This window comes from Leptosomus discolor, chromosome 4 (genome assembly GCF_034619465.1).
Source record: "Leptosomus discolor isolate bLepDis1 chromosome 4, bLepDis1.hap2, whole genome shotgun sequence".
In the NCBI taxonomy this organism is placed as follows: domain Eukaryota; kingdom Metazoa; phylum Chordata; class Aves; order Leptosomiformes; family Leptosomidae; genus Leptosomus; species Leptosomus discolor.
Genome location: NC_141394.1, coordinates 43,405,476 through 43,427,117, shown reverse-complemented (window position 1 = coordinate 43,427,117; position 21,642 = coordinate 43,405,476). Strand labels below are relative to the sequence as shown.

The following is a 21,642-nucleotide window of genomic DNA, read 5'->3' as shown; positions in this document are numbered from 1 at the left end:
TTTTGAGAAGTAGTTAATTTTAACCGTGTATAGTTGTAATTCATTGTAAGCTGTAGTTACATTTTTAAAACTAATAATTTGAATTAAATCATCAGCATTGTGATCGAGTTTTCTGAGAAAATGGCAGGTAGCAGTTACCAATTCCTCTAAAAATGTAACACCTTGATGGTGTTTCTTTCAATATTTTAAATTCTTTTCACAAACTCTTTGAGAACAAGTGAAACAAACCAAAATGCCTATCTTCAGAAAATATGCATGTGTACCATCTTGTGGGGATGATAATCTACTACTTCGTAAGATGCAGGCAACACATAGAGCACACAATGGTTATTTGTTCCCTCCATTGTGCGTAGTCTAGAAAATGTACACAAGAAGGATTTTTTTTTCTTTTCAGTGACAGTGAAGCTCATGATGTAGTGGTTTGGTTTTTTGTTTAATTTCTTGCTTCATGTTCTGAAACTTGGAAGATGCACTCATTTAGCAGAAGCCTAACCTACTGTCTGTCGTTTTGTGACTGAAAGACTGAAAACTAGATTATAACGTTGTAGAAGTGAGCTCTTCCCCTCCCTAGCATGACGTTAGACTTGCTTCTTGTAGGCAGAGATTGCAAGTGGTTGGTCTTAAAAGTGGGGTCATGTTACAGTTTAAAATTTAATGAATGTACAGGTATAGTGTGAAGGGATTGAGGAGATTTGTGACTCTTATCCTTGTCTGTTTGGAGTCCTTCAAAATAGAAGTTATTTTTCAAAAGTGTAAGAATTAAGACAATTAAACTTGAAAATATTTGTGAAGTCATTTTTTCAATGGCGTATAAAAGAATGTGTGTCATAAAAGAGTATGTGATGGTAATTAAACAATTTGTAGTGAGTGGATGTGGTATAAAGTTTTTCACGAGTAATCATTTAGGATCATCTGATTAGCATGAGTGATTTCACCTTTAAATAAACTTCCTAACTACTTATTTTGCAACTTGCAAGTAGTCTTCTCTGTTGGTAATACCCTACAATGTGCTATCATCTGGTGGGCTTGTATCCTCAGTTACTCTAGCTATATCAGCACGACAGGTTTTGATCTACACCAGTTAGCCGCAGCCAGTGTCCAGGTGTGGTTTAGGGAAAGCGCAGGCCAGGACCCATTTGTGGTGGGCAATCTGGAGTTGACCACCTTCTTTTTAAGGGAAGAGCAGTTGGCTCTTTTGGATGCAAGCTGCCCAGCCAGTGGCAGTGGGGATGGAGAACATGTAGGGGCTTTTCTTGTTGCTGTATCACTATTGAATTCTCTATTTCGGGACAGCTGGGATTTGCCTGGCATATCGTAGGCTGTTTCAGATCCTCCTTCCTGCTTTATGTACGGCTCCTGTGATTTTGCATATCCCTCTTGTAGCATAGATGCTCTGTCAGAAGTACGTTGTAGACAGAAGTGAATGGGGACATGTGTCGGGAGTGTATCACTCTGGAACTCTCCTCTGCATAGCAGAATCAGCAGGGCAAGCCTTGTCAGCATGACACAATTAAGGACAGACTTGGGTTCACACCAAAGCTCCAGATTTCCTGCCATCCTTTCCAGGAACTGTGAATTCAAAGAGGTGTCAGAAGTATCTCTTTCACCATTCTCCTTGTATGACTTGGCCTTTGCTCTGGAATATTTGATAACAGGAACCAATATGCTCCTACATGCATGTTTGCAGTAATGACTCTTCTTGTGCAAAAGAAGATAGTTAAAAAACACAAAGCAAATTTAATTGCCTTGACTTTACGTTTAGTTTAATAGAAAGAAATCTCCAGAGAAAGGCATGACATTGCTTTACTAGTACCATACTGAAGTCTTTTTTTGTTTGCAATATTCTGTGGTTTCATGTTGCATTAATTCTCAGTTTTGCTAGTTTCTAAATAAATTCACTAAAATGAAGGGGGAGGGGTGAGGCAGAAGTTGCTGTGCTATCAAGAAAATGCCATACAGTTTCCTTACAAAAGATTCTGAATGTGCTGTGATGTATCCTTCAAGGAAGCTGGGCTCAGTTTTTCTTATGTTTTTCTGGAATTCTTATTAATATTAAACTTCTGGCAATGCATTACAGTGGCATTACAAACCCCAAAGCCTGTTTCATATGCTCATGCTGCCGAGTTCAATCCTTGTATAAGTTATAGACATGCTACTTTTTCTGGGAGAAAAATACATGGCTATTTTAGGAGCACTCCTCTGTTGTTTGCTTTGCTATGTTTTACCTCGTGTAGCTTTAACAGAAGTGAAATGTTTGATATAACAAATTGATTGTTTTACTGGGTCTAATTTAGTCCAGAATGTGAACAGCAGTGTTTATGTTATTCTGGAGTTCTGTTTTAACTGTCACAGTGGTGTGTAATTCCAGTCTGGGATTTTATATTTCTCCTCAAGAAGAAACATAACTTGGACTAGAGTTGCTTTTTGATACCAAGCTGCAGTTTGAAGGCTTTCTAGTATCAGTCAGTCCTTCATTTGCAGTAATGTGTTGTGGGTTTCAACTACTTGCAAGTCTCTGAAGACAGACCCTTTTTTCAAACTGTAGGCTAGCATTCCACTAGGCTTTAAAAATGAACTGATTTTTCTAGTGGACTTGTCTTCAAGCCTCAGCAATTCTGGGAGGGGTGTGTTGGAATTTTGGGGGGTTAGGGGTTTTTTTGTGTGTGTTCTTGGGGTGGGTTTTTTTGTGAATTTTTTCCTTTAAAATTATTTACCTAAAGACTTAGTTCACCTCATGCTCAAGCTGAACAAAGTATATATGCCTCGGAATACAGTGTATAGCCTAAATATTAATCCTCAGGGAAGAGGAATGGAAAGGGAAATGCTTCTGCCAGTTAATTTGCAGCATAGCATAGAACAGTCGATTACAAAGGTGAAGATCCTGATTTTGGATGCATGCTATTATCAATCGGATATAATTCATATGTATAATCATCTCATCTAAATCACAGTGTTACAACTCACACCATTATAAGTCAGTGTACGTAAGACTTGCAATCTGACTGAATTAGTGCTTTTTCTGAAGTCTTGGTATTCATTTCAGGTTATTTCCGTTTCCTCAACAGTATCATACACTACTGACAAGAGGAGCGTTGAGGATGATGAGAGGCAGTTAAAAGCACTTGGGATATTACATTTAGACTGGTCTGCATCTGTCAGTAGTTTTGAGGGATTTGGACTATATGGCTTTTTTATCAATTACATTTTGCATCAGAATGCTGTGATATGTAAAGTTGCTAATTTGAGACTGCTTTCGTTAGTGTTGTTAATCAAAAGCCTGTAAGTACTTCTGTATTTATAAGCAGGTATTCATGATTGCTGTACTTTTGGTGACTGTGCAAACAGTGTCATGGTAGGACCCTTCAGGAACTGTAAATAAGAACTAGTTTGTACTGCAGAACATCATCTGCATTTATTTGCATTACATTCGTGTCTGCGTGTCCCTGGAGGTACTGCAGGTTTATTATATTGGACATGGCATAGCTCTATAGTCAGTGCCAACCCTTGGCCCAAAAAGCTCAGAACTGAAGTATGCAAGGGAGATAGAAGAACTTTCTTGCTTTTCACGTGCAGTGCAAAAGAGGGGTGGAGGGAGATCAAATTATTTACTCAAGGTCATAATGAATGTCTACAGCAGAGCTGGAAATGAGTCTAGATTTCCTAAGGGCAGGTGAGAAAGCAAGAATTCTGTTTGACATAAAAAAAAATCATTGTTTTGACATTATTTTCCTTTCTAATGAGTGAGGGAAAACATCAGAAATTTCTTACGGGTAATGAAAAAAGAGAAAGTTGAAGAGAAGGAGAAAGACACAGGAAGAGAAAATAAGTACGCAGGAGAGAGGGGGAGAGATGGAAAGGAGAGAGAAATGTGTCAGAGTATTTGTATGAAAGAGTGAAAATCCAAGACATTTTCTCATTTGCCTGATTCAGGTACTTGAACCGATGTATTGTTTTAAGTAAGTGCCAATCAGAGAACTCTTGCCTTTTTCCCTGTTCTTTTGCTTTATGTTTGTGACCCAAAACTGTTTTAGATTGTAGAAATTTTCTTTTGGGATGAGAGGGAAGAAGGAGATGGGGGAAAAAAGATCGATTTCAACAAAAAGTTTCAGTTGACAGAAAATTAATATCTTGCCAAAATGTTTCTGACAAATCCTATTCTTAAATCCCACTCCAGAATCTTAGGTTGTCATAGTTCTGTTAATTACTGCAATATATTGCTTTCAGTAAAGAATCATTATATTCCAGAAGGTGCAGAGGTGCAGAATAAGAGATTAACTCTTCCGTGACGTCTCTTTTGGAAAAGTCATACTAAGACACATGAAAAATTGAACAACCTGTTTTCTCTGGCATCTATGTTTTAGAGCAGGTGTGGATTTAATTATTATTTTTTCTTAAAGAATATTTCTAAGTTCCATTTAATACAAAGTTTGCAGGTGGTGACATAAAATGGCTTTGCATCGATTACTGGTAACCACCATGAAGTAATTTAGTAAATACCTAGTAGTAATTAAGACAAAAGTAAAATCAAGAATATTGCAGAAATATATCTAAAATACATCTTTCCTAGTCATGGAATACAGGTCTTCCAAGGCATGAGTTATAGTGTAAAATCTATGATGTATAATCTGTGAAATGTTTAATCCTTTGCTTCCTAGCTGAAATGTAAGGCTTTATTTTGCAGTCGTAAAATTTCAGATGGATTTTTTTCAGTTTTATTCCATCGTTGTCAGCAGGTATCTCTAGCAGCAAAGAACAAGTTAATTAAATGTATTGTGTATCATTTAAAAATGTGATTCTTAGGGGTTTGCGCAGAATCATGTTTTGTACCAGGAAAAGCTACTTCTCTTTCACAAATGGTCCTCTTTTGGTACCATTGTGGATGGTGAGAGGACTTTTTGCTGAAGGCTTCCTGCCAGGTTTTGCATTATCTGAATATCCAGGGCCCTCATTATCTGAATATCCAGGGCCCTCATGACTGCTCTTTGTTCTGACTGAAAGTACAGGATTGAGACCTTTAGTTTCATGGAACATTTTAAGGAAAGCAACAAGGAATCAGAAAGGCAGATGTGAAATCCTGTTCATCTCTGGTCTCGAGGTATTATTTCTGGTTTTTTATGCTAATTGTAAATATAAAATGCTTCGTACAGAGATGGTAGATGATCTCCATAGGGGTGGTGAAATACTTTCTAACAAACAGTAAATGCCTGAATGTGGAAATAACTACCTGGAAAAAAAAATCATGATTTAATAACCTAACAACCTCCTAAATTTCAGAATGATAATGTTCTCATTTTAGCCAAACTCCCGAAACGCAGAAAGAAACTACGTTTAGGAAGGAGACATTGCTTTATTTAATGGTGTGCAGATTCGGACACTCAGGGAAAATTCCCAAATCAAGTGCAAAGCTAAACAGGAAAGATGCTAATTCTAGTATATAAATATGCTAAATCTTGATTATATGTCACACACATCATTACTTGTCATACTCAACTTCACCTTTCTACCCTACTTCCATATTGCTAGTGTTGCAAAACTATGCTCCACATGCATGGGGTTCTTGGGTGGTCATTGGTGGTCATTTGGGTAAGCACCCCCTACTCATTTTGAGACAAAGTTCACTTCAGGGTGCAGCTGGCGTTGTTACTCTTGCAGAAACACTTTGCCAGCCTTCAGACATCCTTGGCTGCTCAGTTAGCTCAAGTCCTTGAAGCTGTTATCTCAAGATAAGCATTCTGTGCATCCTCCACTGCAAGTCCTGGTGGTTGCTATTTTGTTTTTACACAAAGTTTCACTCTTGATCCTGTGTAAAGTATATAAAGCTGAAATGTACAAAAGAATCACTAGAAAATATTTACATAAGGGAATGTCCAAACTCTGTCAATATCAATAAGACCTGTTGGTTTGCGTAGAAATGAATCCTAGAATTTGGGTTGGGTTGAAAGGGACCTTCGAAGATCATCTAGTCAACCCCCATGAATGAAATGAAAGAATATACTCTAGTTTTAGGAGGTCAAAACTGTTTACTTCTGCTAACCAATCTTGCTTTTGTTTTAAATGAGGTCTATTTCGATCACATGTTGTTTATGTGTAACTAATGGTAGAGTTACTGCCTATTTTATGATTAATGGGAGTGGTACTTTATCATCCTTCTGTTGTTGACATCAATAACTTTAATATTTTGCTGGTTGTACTGGTGGCTGTACATCAGTTATGAATACAAGGGAATCACTTGGCGGGGGGGGGGGGGGGGAATATTGCAAGTCACCAGATTGGTAGTCCTGGTTCCATTTCTCATTGTCTAGGAAGAACTGTGATTATTTTGGGTATTTTCATAGACTTCTTCCATAGACCTCTGATTAGGTGAGCAGTAGTCTTTGACCTAGTAGACAGTGTAAATGTTATGATACTAACCTTAATTCATTAATGTAAGGGAGAAAGTTACAGAGCTGAGCTGGTTCCTGTGGCAGCAGCTTTGCAGTAGTAGAAGAAAAGTTCCATTCTCAAGTTTGTTACTTCAGTTGCCAGATCATTCTTGCTGCAAAAGAGGGTGAGGAAATTACTTCACTAAATGGCACACTAGTTCTTCCTGCTATTTGTTGCTATCTTGTATTACTGGTGTTTATTACAGAAAGTTTGATTAAATCAGGTGCATCTAGTCTTGGGGGAAACAGAATATTCTTTGGTCAGTAGCATCTCAGTTTGACAAAAGTCTATGTGGTCTTAAATGACCTGGAACTTAAAAATACCTGTTAGATGGTAAGAAGAAGCAAAGCTAAAATCTCAATCTATGAGGAACTGGTGTGAATCCAGTATTATGCAATGATATGCGTATTGAAAATGGTGAGTGATACAGAACCAGAGTTTTTACCCAAGGTGCTTTGCCGCTCTTTTTCATTGCAGTTGGTGGATGGGAACTACTTTTCTTCTTGACTGATTGACTAAGCTATTTCTTCCTTCTTGTTTCCATATTCCTGAAGGTCAGAAATCAACTAACTTATCCGAGACATCTGGCAGAAGAAATTACATAGGAAGACACAAATTCCAGTTATTTTAGTAAAATGAATGGTTATTTAATGGAAAATAAAAGAAATCCTGAAACTAAAAATTTAAAATTTTCGTGTACTTTAAATTTATTTGCAAATGGAGACTATAGATTAAACAAGATAAAGATAATTGCTTAGAGGGATCTCTTAATCTTATCCAATTGTACCAGTTGTCCTCCTTCCGGTATCCAAACTCAATTCTCAGAAAGCAGAAATTCTGTTTCTGTTGCCATTGAAGAAATGTAATTGTTTAAAGGCGCTGATTTTTGCAGCATCTTTTACTGGTTTGACAGTGTAGTGATCATGAGACACTTATTATACAAAAATGGGACTCATTTGATCACAGTACTTTGAGATATTACTTCCAGAGAGTGACTGGTTGTGTAAAGAGGAGTGTAATGAGTCAGAGTTCATGAGATTCATGTTTCCAGGATGATTCTGATGTGATACACTGTCTAATGATTGGATTGAAATGAAATTTAATTTATTCAGATGTGATGATGATGTGAAGGATGGTAGGTTCCTGGGTGTAGAGAGACAGAGGAAAAGAAATACTTTACAATCTGTAAAGAAATGGTGGGCTAAGATGGGAGAATGCAAATTCAAGCTGTCTTTTCCTGCTAATTCAAGTTCCATTTTTAGACTCAACAAACCCAATGTTAAACCTATGCCAATAATAATTCTGTCTTAGGAAAATTAATTTTTACTTCCTCCTTTATAAAAAGAAGCTAATTAAAAAGTTTCACGAGGATTACTAAAGACAGAGCAGGCTGTAAAACAGAAGAGATATGAAAAAAAATCAACCCTATCTTCTTAGTATTACTGTTTGTAATTGGGCTTGAATTGAATGTATCAAATCTGTGTTCCTGGATATAACATCAGTAATAGGTGCTTTAATTGCTGACATCTCCTAAAGCTAAGAATATATTTGAAATAATCTTGACCAATGGTCAGAATTCACCCTGTGATGGTGACTTCTGAAAGAGGAGCAGAATGTACATCTGTTAAATTAATCAGCTATCTAAATCAAGGGTCATTGATTTCCTCTAGGTTTAAACAGGTAGGTTGCCCATATCTTCCAGAATATTTGGACAGATTTTCCTTGAGATTCTCTTCACCGTTTCCCCATTAGTTCAACCTCTGCTCTCAATCCATTTGAAGTACCTAGTTAGCCTGGAAATGTGTTTTTATTTATGACTTCATTATTCTCTTCAAAGGGCTGTTTGCCTCAAGTCTCATTTATTCTGTTTTTCTGCTAGTTTATTTCGGATGCCAGCAGGTGTTTTGTAATAGCAAGTACACTAGCTTTCTTCTCTTTTTATTTGATCTGTCTAGAAAATGGAGTGACTGAACATCTCGGACAGGATTTTCTCTCCAGAATATATTTCACTTTAAGATCATGTATTTGTATCTCTAATATCATGTACTAAAGTCTTGGCACTGAAGAAGCTAGTGATTTGCCAAGAAGATGATCAGTATAAAAGTTGCAGTGCTGCCATGTGCATACTAATGGAATATCGGACAATGAAGCAATGGATATTTCTGTTTTGGATCTGAGTATAATGTTGCTGCATTGGTATTAGTTTTCTCAGTGTATGTATCACTGGAGTTTCTATCTATATATATGCTGCCCCAAGTCCTTCCTGTGAGGTAGCATTTGATGCTATTTCCTTACTGTCATTGTAGTATTTTACTTTGGATTAAAGGGTGATACAGACTTTACATTTTGGAAAACCCTGTTGAGAACACGATTCATGACTAGTCATCGCTCCCCTTTTTCCATTTCCCTAGTTTCTAGTTTTTGTAGACTCATTGCAAATTTCTGCTAATGTAAATAAAAATCTTGACAGGGGGTTTAGCATTTCTTATGCTACTTAACAGGGTTGATGCTCTTAGCTGCTTTCCTCTTTCACGCTGCTTGCATCTGACCTAATGGCCTCTTTGTTGTTAGCTTCCTCGTTAGCTGCAGGAGTGTTCCCTCAGTCTGCTCGGGGGCGTTTCCAGCCCCCAAAACCCAACCCCAAAGTGATCTACATTTTGCTGTAATTTGGTAAAAGCTGGCATACACTGCCAGCTCACAGCTTTTGAGTTGGGATTTAAAGGGCTTTGATAGGTTCCTTTCTGAGACTGTCATGCACTAGACTGTCATTCACAATGACTTCATCTACCGTAGGTCCTTTTATGTATTTAATACTTTTTTTTTTAGTGTAGGCAATACACCAGAAAGCACCACATTCACTGCAAGCCCTCTCTTCCCCAAGGACCATTAAAAAAAATTGCTTTTCTCTGACTGACCTGCCCGTATTTGGATTGACCATTTAGTACCTTATGTGAACTTGTTACAAGGGATCTGATCACAGGTAGATAAGCTTTCCTGAAATACTTGCCCTTTTGGATCTTAATCCTATTTACAGTACACATACGATTTTTTTTATTTTCTTCCCTACTGAAACCACTCAACAATGCCTTCATTTTTATAAAATGAGACTGAAATGTGCCATGCATAGAAGATGGCTCTCCACTAAAGATTATATGGTTAATTACAGTAGTGGTGGTTCATTACTGTCATTACATTTGTAAACAGAATTGATTTTCCAATGATAGGTATTCCAGGCCTTTGAACACAAAGGGAAATGTTTCTTTTATTTCTTCTGTTGCAGGAGTCACCCCTAGAAGGACTTCTGTTAATTTTAATGATTACTAAGGTGTCGATCCCGCTGTTGGTTTTATTGCTGCTTAAAAATCTAAAAAACCATGTTACTGCTCTTGTACTCAGATTGCCCCACTCTCTGATGTGGGTGCCCTACTTAATCTGCTGGTGTGACTCATCTAGATGATGCTGGCATCGTGACGCAGACTAGTCTTTTCCTGTATTGTGAAGCAAAGACGCTACTTCCTTGTGCTTGCTGTCATTATCAAACAGTACAAGTTGTGCAGAGTTTCAGATAATTACAAATGCCAGTTGCCAAGGAGCTTAACCATTCAAGGGGCAAAGAATTGGAGGGCTGGACAACTTCTGGTGCTGAAGTCCTGCCATTTAAAGTGAGGCAGGAAAGCAATGTATGTGGGACTTTCAGTTGAAGAACACCTCTGAGAATAGCAGCTTGTCAGCAATGACACAGCATTCTTTCTAGCTATGGTGCAGAAAAAGAAAACGGATGCCTTCAGCAGTTAAGCTCTTTGGCATGAGAAAACAGCAAGGAACATGCAATGAAGTCGTTTAACTGGATAAATTACAACTTTTCCAGTGATGATTTTGCAGTTGTTCTTTCTTGCCTTTGCCTTTCACAGAAATTACTTTTTTTCTGTCTTTCTTTCTTTCTTGGTTTATCTCCCTCTCTCTTTCCATTTGCAATTGATTTGCAGATCCAAAAAAAAAAAAAAAATCTAATTCCGAACTTCAAGAAAGGTTTTGCCTTTCTTTTCTTGCTGCTTCTTTAATTACAGAAAGTTGTATTAGCTCGGTCAGTCTTGTCATAAACATCCTCATACTGTTCAGTGATGCAAGTGTAAGGTACAACTAATGGTACTAAAAAAATAAAAAACATAGAAGTTTGTACAGTCTGCTGTGAGAACATTAGGGCACAAGTCTTCTTTGATCTATGCTATGCTGTATTGATTTAACTTTTAGTCCACTAATGAATGTTATGACTGTTTAGCCTTTATTACAGCCTTTGAAAGCAATTCTAATATTTCAGCTAATTTTTTTTTTTTTTTTTTTTTTTTTTTTACTTGTAGTGAAGACTTTATTTCTTAAGGAGTATTCCAGAATAAAATTGTCCACAGGAGAGTTACTCTGTCAATCAAAAAAGTGTCATTAATTCTGGGACAATTTGTGCTGGTAATTACTCTATAAATAAAAGTTCTTAGGTAATTTCTTTTTCTTTTAAAGATAACCATTATTTTAAGGTACTGGAAAGGGGATTTTTTTGTTTGTTTGTTTTCCAAATACCTCTCTATGAAATGTTACTGAGGGCTTAAACATGTAAAAGGTGTTTCTGATACTGTGCAGTAACTGCAGCTTAGCATCCATTGATGATAACATGTAGGTTAAAAGACTTTGCTTTTGCAGTGCTTGAAACTGAGATTGTCTATGCAGACATACCCAACAGAAATTAGAATGGCTTAGCTAAAGTCATAGTGCACATTTTAAAACCTCCCAACAAGAGCATGCTCTGGTGAACTAAACCCCCTTCGTTTCTGTATGTTCGTACCTAGAGATAATTTTAATGTACTTGAAATTTATTGTTACATCTTTCATTGCTTAGATCCCATAGTGGATGTGAGACTCCTTCATGATTGGTGAAAGTGTCCAGTGGAGTCGCCAGTGGGTCAAAGACGTCGTCCTGTCCTGAGAGGAGAGTGGCCTAGACGAGAAGATTTTTGCAGTTTTAGTCATCTCTACTGCCTGTGATTTTTGTATAAAACTGGTGGGAAGTTTTTTGAATCCAATCAAAAAGTTGTCCATATGGACAGCTTAGAACTCAACACTTACTGCAGCACTGCCATGGTAATATAGAATGGACTGAAAGAAATAAAAAGGGTAAACAAAGAAGTTGAAAGTAAAATAAAATGAACTATTATATCATTCTTTGAGATGATAATTCCTTAAATTGTCATTTTAATGCAGTTTCACAGCTTGAGTTGGTATCTTCCGAAAGGAATCTGAGAGAGTAGGCTTTTTAATGGAGTATGTGTGATAAACATAGGCCAAGTTGCATTTTTCCCTAAAAGATAAATAATGTTTCAGATATCCTTTGCCTAAAGCACGCTTGCTCAGAATTTGACTTTCCTGGCTGTCATCTGAATTTGTCAAGAAAACTGTGTGTAGTTACATTTACATAAACAAGAAGTCATTCACACACCCGTATTTGTGTGAAGTAGGTTAAATCTTTTGCCATCAACATTGCTTAACCTTTTGTGTGGTATCCCTGCTCCATATTGTTCTGAACTTTTTACACTAAGAGTTACTAATCTATTTTGGCATTGTCATGTGGAATACAATACAATTTTTGTCTGAAAGCTCATGTAATTTGGCCTACTTATGGCAAATAATTAATTTATTTTTAGGTTAAGTCCCTAACTAGCGTATTTTACAGCACATTCTAGCTTTTTAAACTAGTAACAAAACCCATATAAAGTTTTTTACATTTATAAGCACAAAAAAAGCATACCTCCTTTGAAATGATGATCTAATGAATGATGTCTGCAGTATTTTAATGTATTCGATATTTACCTAAATAATTAGAAACAAATAAAAAGTAGTCCCTTTACTTTGAAAATATTTTTAAATTGTCTTTTGAATATACGAAGCATGCATATACCTTCTGCATTGCATGCAGATTTCATAGTCACAAAAATAAACCTGATTTTTATGTTATGATAGCATAATTGTCCACAATTGTTCTTGGTACGGTTGCCTACTTTCATGACTCTTAAAGATACTGTAATGTAGTGACTTCAGGATACTGTATTAAGCAGAGGAGAAGAGGTTGTGCCTTATTTTTGACTGCCAGCAGCTTTTGGTTTTCTTCCACTTGTTCTTTTTCACTTCAGTTTTCAAGGTACTGTATGACTTATATTTACATTTACAATCAGTTTACCTCACTGTTTTTTTTGTCTTAATTCTTTTGATTTTTTTTTTAAACCTGTAAATATGTGTCTTTTTATGATTTGCCAGGTACATATAAAACCTGCAGGCTGCTATAAAAAATACTTTTACTTGATTTGTGTTTTTAATCACCATTCAAATTAAAAGGGAACAGTTCCTATATTCACTCCTGTTGTACTGGATTCAGTTCAACAATATCATCTAACAGTTGGTGCAAAAAAGTTCTGCTGAAGGAATGGATCTGCATATAAATTGATCAAGACATATGGTTAAAGTGTCTTACAAAGGTTCGAAATTTCTCTACCATTCTGGCAGTCTGTCTCCATAGTAAGGGTTGATGAGACATTTGACTAGCATTTATTTGACAGAAGATAGCAGCAAAATGTACATTATCTCCTCTGTTATTTATCATTGTCTAAACAAATTTATTCTCACTGTTACATAAAGTACCTTACTAAAGCTAAAGACTGTAAAAATGCAACTTTGTTCTGGATTCATTAGAAACAAATATATCTATGCATGGAATTGCTCTGCCTGACGCTGTAAACTCCTAGCTGTATAAAATTGTTGGTTTCAGTGAGCTGACTGGAGAACGACATTTTCAGTGGGGTTTATTTGGGTGTCTGCATGGTGGTGTGTTATGTGGGGGCTCAAGCCCTGGCAGCTGAGGGTGTGTGGGGCACAGAGCCCCATCCTGTAGCTCTTTGATGAGCACTGGCACTGAGGCTCCCAGGGTTTCTGTGGTAAAAAAGTTTTGTATCTCTGTGAAAAGTGAAGCTTCACTTTTTCTTGCACAGAGCCATTCTGTATCTTGCAATGGTACCTTGAATTAATCAAGTGCTATTTGCACAATGGTGAGTGAGCTTGGATTATTAAGCTTCGTGTGTTTGATCTGCTTCCTGTTTCAGTAAATAGCAAAACTCCAGTGACTCCAATGAGAATAAGATTAAGCTGTTACTGTATTTTACATATTTGCATAATAAAATGGTGGTTCTTGCAAATATTTCCAATGGTAATTTCAGGTGCTGACGTGCCAGGTCTGCTCAGGACAGCTCTCAAGTTGGCTTTATCTGTGTTTCATACAGGATGAACTGAGGCACTTCTAGTTTTCAGGGCAAGGCCTTTCACAGTATCTCCAAAAAAGGATGCCTGATGGAAAGGTGAAAGAGCTAGGGGAAGAAAACAAAATCCCAATACTGGTTTGTGTAATAGATTCAGATAGAACATTTTTAGTGTACCTTAATACAGAGAGGAGCAAAAATGTCAGTATGTGTTCAAGCCTTTTCAGATTTATGAAGCATTAGAGGGTAGCTGTGTTACAGTAACAAATGGTCAGTGTTTCTCTGAAATACAGACACTTTTCTGTTGATTTGTGGTCCTTTAGGGGATGAAGCCTAGTAAGCTCAGAGGGCTTCTTGAAACAGATACCTTCTAGCCAGGTAGAAAGCAGGGAAGAGAAAGACTACATTAATGGTGAGGATCTAGTTCACAGGCAGAGCAGTTCTGAAATAAGAACCTTGGAAGAGCCAAGACTGAGGAAAACCTGTGAGCTGAAATTTTCGGGTTTGCCTCACTGACAAATGAGTCAGAATAAATGAGATTTTGTTCCATACTGACAACTTTGTTTCAGAGGAAGTTGGAGAACCCATTCGCTCTTGGTCAGACGCTGTAAATTTGTCCTTTTAAATGCATCATCCTTGTTCTGTGATCTATATCACTGTCAATGAGCTTTAGATAGGGCCTTGTTCTCCAAAGGGAAATGTTTTTAAACAGTACTCAGTGTAATTAAATGTTCTATCATACGCAGGTGTTATGCAGAATTTCTGTTTGTTTCTTGTAGTAAACCTGAAGTAAATTTATATAATGGAACTGGCATTGAATCTGTGATTAGAAGAGCTGATTTCAGCTTTGTCGCATGGGTCATGAAACCAGGTGAAAGAGTACACACACCTGTGCTTTAGTGGTGGCTTGCCACCTAGGATGAGCCATATGGTTAAATTGAAGTGTTATGGAACAAACTAGGTGGCATGCCACAGCTGAGATGTAGGCATGCCCTTCACTTCACTGCTTTGTGTGCCATATGCTACAAAATGCTGTATTTTGTTGCGTTGCTTGCTGATCAAGTATATTTATAGAAGCTATTTTAAAAGCCTGATGCTGTATGTGTTAGAACGTTGTATCTGCAAAAAATGATTACTCCAGGCAAACAGGGTGAGATATTATATTAGCCTGAACAAAGTTGTCATGATATAGGTAGCGTTTCAGTTAAATATAGTAAGTGCAGCTTACAGAAATAAATAATACTTTTTCATAATCATAATTTGGAATACTCTAAATGTTTCCTGATCTAACTATGGAAAAATACCCAAACAAACAAGCATACACCCTGCCCCCCTCCCCAACCCATATTATCCAAAATTTGAAATAGCTACTGAATTTCAAGTAGGGGAAACACTAGGAAAGCGTGTTCGTCCCTTCAGTGTTAGGATAGAGCAAAAAGTCTTAGCTGTTTAACTTCAGCAGTTGATCAATCTGTTATTTCTTAGCTATGAAATTTGTGGTCTTCATCAATGAAAGAATAATGCTTCTGTTATTCAGAATTTATCATGATATTTCTATGAGGAGGCAAGAAATATTTTCAGTCATAAAACCAGTTTGATTTGCCAAAAGTAAGAGGATGTTAGTAGAGCTGAGGCAGTAATTTTTTAAACTGTAGGAGCTCAGTTGTGTTTTGTAGCTGCAAAGTCTAATTATTCCAGACTGGACTAGTCTCTCTGCAATGCACAGCAACCACTCCAGATGGCTTGTGCTAGAAAATTTTAGATAGCCACTTGTAGACTGATTTGCTATATTTACAAGATCTACAGCATGATGTACTGTATTTTGCCAGTGCCTGGTGTTCACTTCATGAAACAGACACCCGAATCATGACACTTGTTTGAAAGTCATGAGTTTTTAAAAACGATAGGAGAGAAGAGAGGTAATATTTCAATCAATTAGGACTTCAAACAAAATGCCAAACCAGACATTAATGGTAGTAGGATTGTGCAAGATGTCAACATGGGTAAACAGTATCTTTTGGTTGGTTTATTTTGTGGTAGCTGCTGTAACCTGTTCACATTATCAGTGTGAATAATTAACCACCTGTTAAGAACAGGGAGTTAAAGAAGACTTGAAGCTTAATACTTCTGTTCTTGGGGTAAACTCCTTTTCAGAATGTTGTCAGTGAAAGAACCTAAAATACTCAATTGACAGTAAGTTTGTGCAGCCAAACATAACTAGCTGTAGTGGTATGCCATCATATAAAATTTTACTTCCACCCAAATGGAAATGTATTTTTTTATACCTGCTGAAAATACATGTGTGCCTTCATCTGAGTGATTCAGTTTGGATTAAGTAAGTTTGTTTTTTTGAAGGAAACTTCCTAGTCATCCCTGAATCTGCTGCTTGGTTCTCATTATGGAGTGGTTTAGGAGCACAAGGAACACATTCTTTTTGAATTAAACTCAACTGGAGGGTGTGTTTCTGGAGTTCCACCAATGCATTCAAACTGCTAGTGGCCATGTAGTCCAGGAGAAGACCTAAAGTTAGCCCAAACTAAAACCCCTGAAACCCATATATGCAGTCTTCAATACCAACTTTCGATTCTACAGAAGTGCTCCTAGGGCAGTGTATGTTAACATACATACAGTTAAAGGTACAGTATGAATGACCAGAGCACAGTATATGCTATGAATAGGTCTCCAAATGGCTGGGGCATTCAGACTAGATCCTTAGTGTGGGCTTCTGATGTGCACGGCAGGAGGTAATTTTTTTTTTTTTCTAATGGCAATAATCTATTTCTAGGGGGCTTATAATCAGCTGCTTTAACTTGGTGCATCTCCCTGAACCTGCAGTTTTCTGGAAGGACACTATACTAAAAACTCTTTTCTGATATTTGATACAAAGGAGAAGTGGATTTTAATTTCTGTGACGTAAATGTGCCTGGAAGAGACCATTGTTTTGACTAAACCTGTGCTTAGAGGCTCTTAATAAACAGGGTCAATTTCAGGTGACTATTTGCAGGGGAAATTGCCAAGTTTTTACTTGCTTTACTGAAGCAAATTTACTGAATAGTATTTACTAAATAGTGTTGGTAAATATTTTAATTATTGTTTATCTCAGTTAAATTATGATAAAATTTTAAAGCATAGAAACAAATCCTTATGTTGAAAAAGCTCATTTTCCAAAAATGAGTTACTGATCTTTTGTGCACAGCAGACAGTTTCCTGACATTGAGATCCACTTTGTTCAGCTAAAGGAAGAGGTATGGTTTGAAACCATAAGGCCATACAATGGCTTTCCTTTTTTTGTTTTTGTGATGGCTTGGGCTCACCACAGAAGCAGCAGTTAGAGTGGGCGGATGGCATGTTTTTGTAAGGCCCCATCTAGTAGTCCTGTAAGCCTCTGCAAAACTTTTATACAGTGAGAGACCATACGTAGTATAACAGGAGGCTTGGAAACTGTGACCCTCAGACACTGTTACAATGCAAAGTGGAACATGTTTTCACACTTTTTAGATGTTGGACAGGATTCCTCTATAAATGATTTTTGGTTTGATGTGGTATGTGCATATCTACACATAGCATGCAGTACACTATACGTGCTCAAATTAGCTCAGGTAATACAGGCAAAACAGTGTAAAACTTCACCTAAGCTAGTTAGACCTGCTCTGAACACAGGAGGAAAAAAATCTGGAACTGTAATTTCAGTCACAGTGGAGCATATAGGGTGATATTTTCCACTTTGAAGAATGTATCCTTGCTTTGTTAAAGTAGCTGGTATTGATATGCTTTATCACATCTTTGTAAGTTTTGGTTAACAAGAATTTATTCCACCAGTGCTAAACTGAATTTTCCTAAATAGGAGCTAAAAAGTTAGAAACTTTTAATGCATTTTGAAATTCATCAAGTTGTCAAAGATTAAAGGAGCTAACAAAGGAGAGAAAAAGAATATAAATTTTCTTCCTGTACTTGCTATGAGTGCTCATTTTACTTTATCATTTTAAAGCTCTCCATGCTGTTATTTTTGAGTAACTTCTCTTAAAGTCATGTAATCAGAACAATAGTATTCACTAGAGTTTCCTAATTAAGAGATTTTACTGCTTTTCTGATTTGTATTACTAATAATGTTTATTTAATGGTATTTCAATACTTCACAAATAAATGTTTGTTATTTCTTTAGTCATTGAAAAAATAGGGCATGCAGATAGGAAGGTATGATATGAGTATTAGACCATCTGTAAATACAAATAAAGCCCAGCAATTAGGTTAATAGCTGATTATCCCAATGAATGCTATAAATCTGTAAAATGTTACAGAAAATTAACTGTGTCTGGAAGTGCAGTCTAAAAAGCCATAAAAAAAATCACATATAAGCATAAGCCACCCTTGGCTGTGGTCAGTGGTTTAGGTTGGCACGATGCTGAGTGGAAGTTGTTACAGGTGGTAGAGGCCCATTGCTTTTCCTATGAGGGGCAGAAGCTGTTAGACCCAAGACAGTGTAGGAAATTGAGGCCTCTTGATTTGGTTGTTGTTACATTTAATTGTTAGTTTGTGTGAGAGGAATCTCTCTGCAGAGGTACTTTTATGCCAAAATTTTTAATTAGAAGATTTATTTTAAAATCAGCTTCAGCTGTCTGGAGGGACTGAGACCTGAGGCTAGGTATGACAGGTTGTTGCAGTACAGCTGCATGCTGCAGTGCTAGCTGTGCTGAAGTGATGAGGAGTAGTCTGGGCCGTGTTGGGTGAATGAAGTAGATTCCCAGTTGCATAATTTCAGGAGAGATACATGTAAGCAATAAATGTCTAGGACTAAACATCTGACTTTCTCAGAATAGTGTGTATGGCAGGTCACAAATGACCAGTTGGAAAATAAGTTTGTTCCTTTAAAAACGTAGTATGAAGTCTTCCGAGAGTAACAGATCACTTACATATTTTCTGCTATACCTTCCCTGTCTCAGGAGATCCTCTTTATTCCTTACAACAGTTTCATTAAGATTTATTCGAATTTTTTTTAGTATTTTTAAGAGTCGCCCTCAGAGTCTTTTCTCATAGCTATCCCTGTCCTTCTAACAGAGGAGCTTGGTGCTGGCACTGTGCTTCAGTTTAGAATGTAAGGTGTTCTCACACAGTGTTAGACAATCTGTTCAAATGTGATTGGTGGCTGTTGTAGATCAAGAAAAGAAAAACAAGTTACATAAATTGAATCCCAGTCTGCCAGCATTTTAACAGAAAGTAGTTGTACCTACAAAGTTAATTTTATCTCTTTCCAAATCCTTTTACAAGTTTTACAGTTATATAATAAATATAATATTATATACAGTTATATATATACTTCCAATATACAGTTTTATACAATGACATTTCTTGGGAACTGGAAGATGAAATACAGAAAAGAATGCTTCCAGCAATGCTGATTAAGGGGAAGAAGACTTGAGCTGTCATGGTTTAGGCCCAGCTGACAACTAAGCATCACGAAGCCACTCTGAGGAGGAGAGTAGGGGAAAAAAAAAAAAGATAAAACCTCATGGGTTGAGATAAGGACAGTTTAACAGAACAACACAAGGAGAGAAGAAATAAAAGTAATACTAATGAAATAATAGATAAAGCAGGTGACGCACAATGCAACCGCTCACCACCTGCACGCTGACGCCTTGCTCCTCTACCCCTTATGTGCTGAGCATGACATCAGTATGTGATCAAATATCCCCTGGGCTGGTTCCATTTTGCTGTCCTGGCTGTGCCCTCTCCCAGCTTCTTGTGAAAATTAACTCTGTCCTAGCCAAACTCAGGACATTATCCGTCCCTTATTCTATACCATCTACGTCATACCAAGATCCTGTGTTTTCCGGTTATTTACCACTACTTTGCTTTCCTTGATATATATACATATATACACAGATAGAATTCCATTAGTCTATGGGCTGTGTCGCTAATGTGTCTGTTGAGTTCATTTAATCCATGACCTTGGGGCTCCATGGGTTGTAACAGTCTTTCAGGGCAGGAGAGGTGGTGTCAGATTGTTGCATGCTGCATCTGAGCTTGTGGTTGGTGTATTTGGCACAGCCTGTGCTCACAGTCTGCAGGTTGAACATGTTGATCTTCAGGAAGTTGCTGGGTGCAGTTACTGAAGCCAGTTCAAGTTCCATCACTGCTGCCCCTTGCTCAGTTTCATCAAAGCCCATCCTTCAGTGAGTTGAGTGGTTCTTACTGTAATGCCATTGATATGACACACAGGAGCTGTGGTAGTGATAACATACAGTGCCAGGGTTATTTAGCAATTAACATCATATGATTTAATTAACTGGCTGTTCTCACCCAAAATTAAATCCCCTTGAGATACACACTGAACTTCCCTATCCTTCTGCATCACCCACCAAGCGCACCCAGGTCCTTGAGCAAAAGCAGTCCCATGGATGGGTGTGCCTTTGCCTGTGGCAGGACTAACGCAGACTGTCTTCCCTAACACATTCTTCCTGTGCTCTGTGGGGACTTTATCACCTTCTCTGGTACACAGGAGGTTTGATTGGGCAGGGCTAGCTCAATTGATAGATCCTCTAGTGTTAACTAAGCAGGTAGCATTTGCTAAATGTGTATTCCAGTGTTTGAAGGTCCCACGCCCATTGGTCTTAATATAGTTTTTGGCAGTTCATTGTATCATTTGATCTTCCCGGAGGCTGGTGCACGACAGGGGATGTGATATACCCACTCAATGCCATGCTCTTTGGCCCAGGTGTCTATGAGATGGTTTTGGAAATGAGTCCTGTTGTCTGACTCAATTCCTTCTGTGCTGTGTTGCCATAAGACTTGCTTTTCAAGGTCCAGGATAGTGTTCTGGGTAGTGGCACAGGATATGTTTCCAACCATCCAGTGGTTGCTTCCACCATTGTATGGACATAACACTTGTTTTGGTGGGTTTGTGGGAGTGTGGTACAATCAATCTGCCAGGCCTCCCCGTATTTATATTTCGGCCATTATGTTCCACGCCACAGATGCTTCAAGTGCTTGGCTTGCTTTATTGCAGCATGTTTCACATTCATGGATAACCTGTGCAATAGTGTCCATGGTCAAGTTCACCCCTTGATCCTGAGCCCATCTATATGTCGCATCCTTTCCCTGAGGGCCTGAGGTGTCATGGGCCCACTGAGCTGTAAATAATTCACCCTTATGTTGCCAGTCCAAATCCACCTGAGACACTTCAATCTTAGCAGCCTGATCTACCTGCTGCTTTTTTTGATCTTCTTCAGTGGCCCACCTCTTGGGTACATGAGCATCCACGTGATGTACTTTCACAACCAGATTCTCTACCCAAGCAGCAGTATGGTGCTATATAATTCAGCAGCCCAGATGGATTTGCCTCTGTGCTGCCAGTTGCTCTGCTTCCACTGCTGTAACCACCCCCACAGGGCATTTCCACCATCCCCGAGTCAGTACAGAGATAAAGTACTGGTTACCTTTCTCACCTTTAGCAATATCTAAAGCCAATTGGATGTTTTTTACCTTTTCAAACTGACTCGATTTACCTTTTCCTTCAGCAGCTTTGGTGACTCATCATGTGGGACTCCACACAGCAGCCCTCCACCTTCAGTGTTTTCCCACGATGTGACAGGACCTATCAGTAAACAGGGCATCTCACTTCTCATCATCTGGTAGTTCATTATATGGTGGGACCTCTTCAGCACGTGTCACCTCCTCCAGCGACGTTCTGAAATCTTTACCTTCTGGCCAGTTTGTGACTACTTCCAAAATTCCTGGGTGGCTAGGGCTCCCTATTCGAACCCATTGTGTTATCAGTGCGGACCACTTACTCCGTGTGGCATCAGTTGCACAGTGTGTTCAGGAGACTCTCCCTTTGAACATCCAGCCCAGCACTGGCAGTCGGGGTGCTAAGAACAGCTGTGCTTCACTACCGGCCACTTCCAAGGCAGCTCAAACTCCTTCATATGCT

The 21,642-nt window shown here is 38.0% G+C and overlaps 1 protein-coding gene across 3 annotated transcripts in view; it reads left to right on the top strand.

Annotated features, from left to right (window-relative positions):
• The window catches only part of GRIA2 (glutamate ionotropic receptor AMPA type subunit 2), a 96,916-nt gene that overhangs the window by 14,838 nt on the left and 60,436 nt on the right, over window positions 1-21,642 (top strand). The gene's annotated exons all lie outside the window — the stretch shown is intronic.